The sequence below is a fragment of the Triticum aestivum genome, chromosome 7A (assembly GCF_018294505.1).
Source record: "Triticum aestivum cultivar Chinese Spring chromosome 7A, IWGSC CS RefSeq v2.1, whole genome shotgun sequence".
NCBI classification, from domain to species: domain Eukaryota; kingdom Viridiplantae; phylum Streptophyta; class Magnoliopsida; order Poales; family Poaceae; genus Triticum; species Triticum aestivum.
Genome location: NC_057812.1, coordinates 594,837,447 through 594,843,592, shown reverse-complemented (window position 1 = coordinate 594,843,592; position 6,146 = coordinate 594,837,447). Strand labels below are relative to the sequence as shown.

Sequence of the window (6,146 nt, the reverse complement as noted above, 5' to 3'; positions counted from 1 at the left end):
AGAGGCCCAAAACCATCTGTTTACCGGACGCTGGACGGCCACTTCCTTGTATGACGTATACATGGTGGATGCACCAAAAGAGAATAGTGGCGATGACAAGGAAGATCCGGTTGAGGATAAACCTCCCAAGGCACAACCAAAGCGCCAGCGTCAGCGGCGCCACTCTAAGTCAAGCCGTAGCAAAGACAGCAACACCGGCACAGGAGAAGACAACACTCTGGACGGTGCCGAAGACAATGAAGACCCCATTCAGCCAACTTCCGAACAGGATGAACGGGAAGATGGGCAAGTTAGCCATGGTAAACAAGCCACACATGAAGATTCGGAGGATAGTAATTATCTTCCACTCTTCGAGGATGAGGCAAGCCTCGGCACTGAGGATTTTATCATGCCCGAGGAACCTCTCGAACAGGAGCGCTTCAAGCGCCAGCTAATAGCCACTACAAGGAGCCTGAACAAGAAATAGCAGCAGCTTCAAGCTGATCAAGATCTGCTTAATGATAGATGGACTTATGTCCTGGCAGCCGAGGAGCATGGCCTAAAGCAACCACTCAAAAGTTACCCAAAGCGTAAATTGCTACCTCAATTCGATGACGAGGCATTAGAGCCCAGGCCGTTAGTACACAATGCGGCTGACCGACAACCACGTGGTCGGGACAAAGCGGCAACACAAACCGAACACGAGCCCGCCTTATCTCACCGTAAAGGCAGAGACAAAACTAATCAGGGATACACGTATGATCTCCAACAGGGCTTGAAGAATAAAATAGGCCTGGCTAGATCGTTCGACGGATCACGGGGGCGTGCCTCGATGTGCGACGACGGCTATCAAGCTGAGTATGACAAGCCTAGTCATGCGTGGGCAGAAAACTGCAGACGGACTCCATCGGAGCTACATCGCTATGTGGCCCGATACATAGGCGCCGCATACCCTCTTTGCTTCACTGACGAAGTAATGGAGCATGAATTCCCAGAAGGGTTTGAACCCATGAATATTGAATCATATGATGGAACAACTCATCCCATGGTGTGGATTGAGGATTTTCTTCTCCATATCCATATGGCCCGTGGAGATGACCTCCACGCCATCAAATACCTCCCGTTGAATATCAAAAGGCTAGCTCAGCACTGGTTAAACAGTATGCCTGAAAACTCTATTGGCAGCTAGGATGATTTGGAATACGCCTTCCGTGACAACTTCCAAGGTACATATGACCGGCCACCAGACGCCGATGACTTAAGCCATATAGTTCAACAACCCGGAGAGTCAGCCACGAAATTCTGGACTAGGTTCCTAACTAAAAAGAACCAGATCACCGACTGTCCGGATGCCGAAGCCCTAGTGGCCTTTAAACACGTCACTCATGACGAATGGCTCGCCCGCCACATCGGCCAAGAAAACCCTAAGTCCATGGCAGCCCTCACGGCACTCATGACCCGCTTTTGTGCGGGTGAAGATAGTTGGCTGGCCCATAGCAAAGACAATGCAAGCAACGCTGGCACCTCTGAAGCCAGAAATAGCAACGACAAGTCCCGACGCAACAGACACAAGCATCGAAACAACAATGACAACACTGACGATACGGCTGTCAATGCCGGATTCAGGGGCTCTAAGTCCGGTCAGCGGAAGAAGTCGTTCAAAAAGAACAATTCGGGCTCATCCAGCTTGGATGGCATACTCGATCGACCATGCCAAATCCACGGCACACCAGACAAACCACCCAATCATACCAACAGAGATTGTTGGGTTTTTAAATAGGCCGACAAGTTAAATGCCTGAAGCAAGGAGAAGGGATCGCAAAGCGAGGACGATGACGAGGAGCCCCGGCCACCGAACACAGGGGGACAGAAGAAGTTTCCAACTCAGGTCAAAACGGTGAACATGAGATACGCTACCCACATCCCCAAGAGGGAGCGCAAAAGCGCGCTCAGGGACATCTACGCGATAGAGCCATTCAATCCAAAATCTAATCCATGGTCGTCATGCCCGATCACTTTCGGTCGTCGGGATCATCCGACCAGTATCCGTCACAATGGTTTAGCCGCACTGGCCCTGGACCTAATAATTGATGGGTTCCACCTAACGCGAGTCCTGATGGACGATGGCAGCAGTTTGAAACTGCTGTATCAAGATACAATGCGCAAAATGGGCATTAATACATCACGGATCAAGCCCACAAAGACTACCTTTAAAGGAGTCATACCAGGTGTAGAGTCCTGCTGTACGGGCTCAATCACACTAGAGGTTGTCTTCGGATCTCTGGGCAACTTCTGAAGCGAGGAGTTAATCTTCGATATTGTCCCCTTGTCCAGGACCCCTTAGTCCAGGACTTCCGACTCGGTTATGTATTTCGATAAGGACTGCCATAAGGACCCCTTATCGAGGACCCCTTAGTCCAGGACTTCCAAAGTGAGGAGTTAATCTTCTAAAGGAATCAAGTATGCTTGAAGATGTAAGTTAGTTGATGGTCTTATGACAATAGATTTTTTGAATTTATGAGGAGGTCGGCAATAATAGTTGGCTTCACTCCTCTCACTAAAGATCAATTGATTCAGCTAACAAACTTGTTTACATGTTTTGGTCTCTTTACTAGCTATCTTATTCAAGATCATCTTTATTCTAATGGCTACTTCCAGAAGGCCAAATTTCTGGTTCATTTAATAGATCATACACTGCAGTTTTTCTGACTCAGACTTTGCAACTTTCCATGCCATGTACATACACACAACTAGTTGGCCATCTAATCAACATTACTACTAACATACTTATGCCCACGTCAAATTAAATAAAGGATGTAACATGACAGTGACATGAGACTAGCAATTTGGTGACGGTTCAGGTAATAAATCAAGTGAAAAGTATATGTAGTTCACATGGCCTATCACGTGGAGAGGGACTGAGGAAAATAAAATGCATTTATATGAGAATACACTGAAATGAAACAGATCCCTCAACTCATAGGCGCGCTATTTTTTTATCTAAGAACTACATCGGTGAGAAGAACTACATGTAGAAGGAACGACTCCATATTATCACACATCTAGTATCAAAGATTAGTAAATCTGGTATATTTTGCGAGAGCTTGAAGTGAAGAGGTATAATATAGAGGACAGTTTGGCCTAACACACACTCTTTGAAAAAAGAGGTTGAAACATCCAGTCCCTCCATCAATCTGATGCACACAACCATAAACTTTACCAAATTCAGAAGATGTATAGGTTACTTCTATCACCAATTAAATAGGAAGAACTAAAGGAAAAAACGATCAAGTGCACAAATTAACGCAAACTGGACATATTCACGTTGTTCACATTTAGAAATGGTAGCGAGGACATAAAAGTTGACAACATACAAAGATAATGGTCCATCATAAATGGCTGCCACACATTAAAGTTGAGTAGGGAAAGGTTTGATAAGAAAAGAGACTCAGGATGCGAATTTTCAGCATCAAATCTTGGACATGGCCATATGCTAGCCAAAGGTGACAATAGGGTGCTTCCCAATATCCCATAGTCTTATTCCTGAAACACGAAACACGAAGTTAAAAGTGATGAAAAGATTATCAACCTCAGACTGAACATGCAATATGCAAAGGCTTACCCTTTCTCCCTATATACAAGGTGTCCCTCAGAAAATTTTGCCACACATGGGCATGTCATCGAAGCTCTAGAGGTCCATGTTGCCAACGACATCCTGAGGCACATAAAAAATCAGAAGGCTATCAATCGGCTCGTCCATGCCATCATCCATAAGAAACCTCGTCAAGGCCTCGAAATCGACATCCTTGTTCTCCATAACAGGAGGCACCATTGAGTTGTAGGTGTTACTCTGGGCAAGTGCAGATTCAGCTCCTTCAGCAATCACCACTGAGTTGTAGGTGTTACCTTGGACAAGTGTAGATTCCGCTCCTTCAACTATGGTAGAAATGGGAGCAATGGAAGGTATATCTGGAGTCTTGGTGTCATAATCATAGTCCAACTCAGAGCAGCCAAAGGAGTTGCTTCCCTGGTCAGAGTAAAGATTCATAATAAAGGCTTCAACAGGGGAAGTAGAGTTCATTGTAGGAACAAATGACACATTGTCAGGCAGATCAAGTGGCTGGTTTGATGCGAAGTCAGTAAATGGGTACACGGAAGCATTTGGGCTGGCGAGGTTGTTCACTGATGGCATGACAGAGGGCTCTTGTGCCACGCATAGCTTGGGTGCTTTAAGAGTAGTAGGGCGAGCACGACGCTTCTGAGGAACTATTGGTTCCTTTGGAAAGTTAACCTTGGCCTTGTTGCCACGGATCCTGCGTGCTTCAACATCATAAGCTCTTGCAGCTTCTTCGGCACTATTGAAAGTACCAAGCCAGACACGTGCACCCTTGCTAGGATCTCTGATTTCAGCAGCCCACTTACCCTAGGGGCGCTGACGGATACCCCTGAATTGGTTCTTTCTCTTCCTTTTGGCTGAAGTACCATCAAAACCTGCAGTAGTCATGGTGCTTAAGTCATCTGAATATCAATGTCAATGCTAAGAGGGACCAACATGCACAAACTTATTCCACAAAAATTAAATAATTTCATCATGGGCATGAATTTATATGTAAAAAATACGATGATGGTAATGAACACCGAACCATGATGGGTCAAGTTCGGGTGAAAGAACTAGTCAACCACAAAACAAATAAAATAAAATCACAACTCAATAAACAAGAAAATACAGGGTCCTGATAAACAAGACCTCATGTTTGACCTTTGGCATCATTCTAAAATTATTAGTCACAATTGCATTATAGATGATGAAGAATCAAGGATATTTTTTCCAGTCAGATTAAATGATTAGCAGAATAATCATTTAGACTCATAAATGAACCTCCGGAACAATCCTCACACAGACCTACAATCACCTAACAAGGAAACAATTTAAGAGGCCAAGGCCTCCAGGAAAAATGGAGAAATTTGGCCCTTTCCGTGGCTACCCCTTTTGACTAAATGGTAAGCTGATGGATCACCATCGAAGGTCGTGAAAATTATAAATCACCTCTAGCAACCAGAATATCTTCTTTAAAAGAAAGGGACAATGTCAAAAACATACTACCAACCGATCACATTAGACAAATGGAAAAAGCCTAACCCTTCACCCAAATAACTTCATGATAGCACATCCAATCCAAAATTGCTAAACAAATAGGAGTAACACCGCCCAAACATAGCGTTTGAACAACGGGCCTAACACATTTCTCTTCCTACCCAATCAAACGATCAAACCTTTTCTGAGCAAATGACACAATCAATCGCTAAAGGTAATCACACACAGATTAAAAACTAGTCCAAGCGACCCAGGTCTGATACCTTGGGAGAGGGACCTCTTGACGGCGATGAAGGGCTTGATCTCGACGGCCTCGTCATCGTCATCCTTCTCATCCACCTTACTACGCCCGAGCTCCAGGTCGGACTCCCCAGAGTTGGCCTCGAACTCTTTGAAGTCGGCCTCGTAGTCCTTGTTGTCGTCTAGGTCGACTCCCCCGTGCTCACCGAGCCCTGTGAAACGCCGGTCCCCGCTGCTGCCACACCGAGGCTTGTTCTTCTCGGCCCATAGAGCCGTCTTCTTCACCTTTCGTGTCACCGTGGGAACCTTGACATCCGCTAGGGACGCTCCACCGCACATGATGGCCACTGGTACCTCGTCGAAGTTATTGCTATCGGGAGGGGCCTCACCGGAATTGGTAATTGGGTCGAATTTTTTATTGAAGCGGGGTGGGAGCGAGGCTGGTCCCCTATATACGTGATGGCCATGTGAAAGTGCAAGGTGTCTTGCGGTGGGTACCACACATCAGTGAGGGGCCGCGTGGCTGGTGGAAGGCACGAGGAAGGTTCCAAACGAGCGTTTCTACTCGGGAAAATCTTGCGCATTGGCCCCTTGGGAGAACTGGTATTTCTGGTATTGCCCTTGGGGAATGAATGGATGAATGTACATTTCACTTTCTTTCTTTGGAGGCAAGCAAACAGTTATTAGCTCAATATTAATTGTTGTACTACACATCTGTAGTACGAGTGTACTACTACTGTCGTACACTCTCCATCCCGGTTTACTAGACAGGTTCATCCAATCAAACTTTTAGGGAAAAATCTTCTTATAAATGATTATATTTAATGCATAG

At 45.6% G+C, this 6,146-nt stretch overlaps 1 pseudogene; it reads right to left on the bottom strand.

The window, feature by feature from the left end:
* Window positions 1-3,628: 3,628 nt before the first annotated feature.
* Window positions 3,629-5,653, bottom strand: LOC123153203 (ethylene-responsive transcription factor 1-like; annotated as a pseudogene).
* Between the last annotated feature and the right edge of the window lie 493 nt (window positions 5,654-6,146).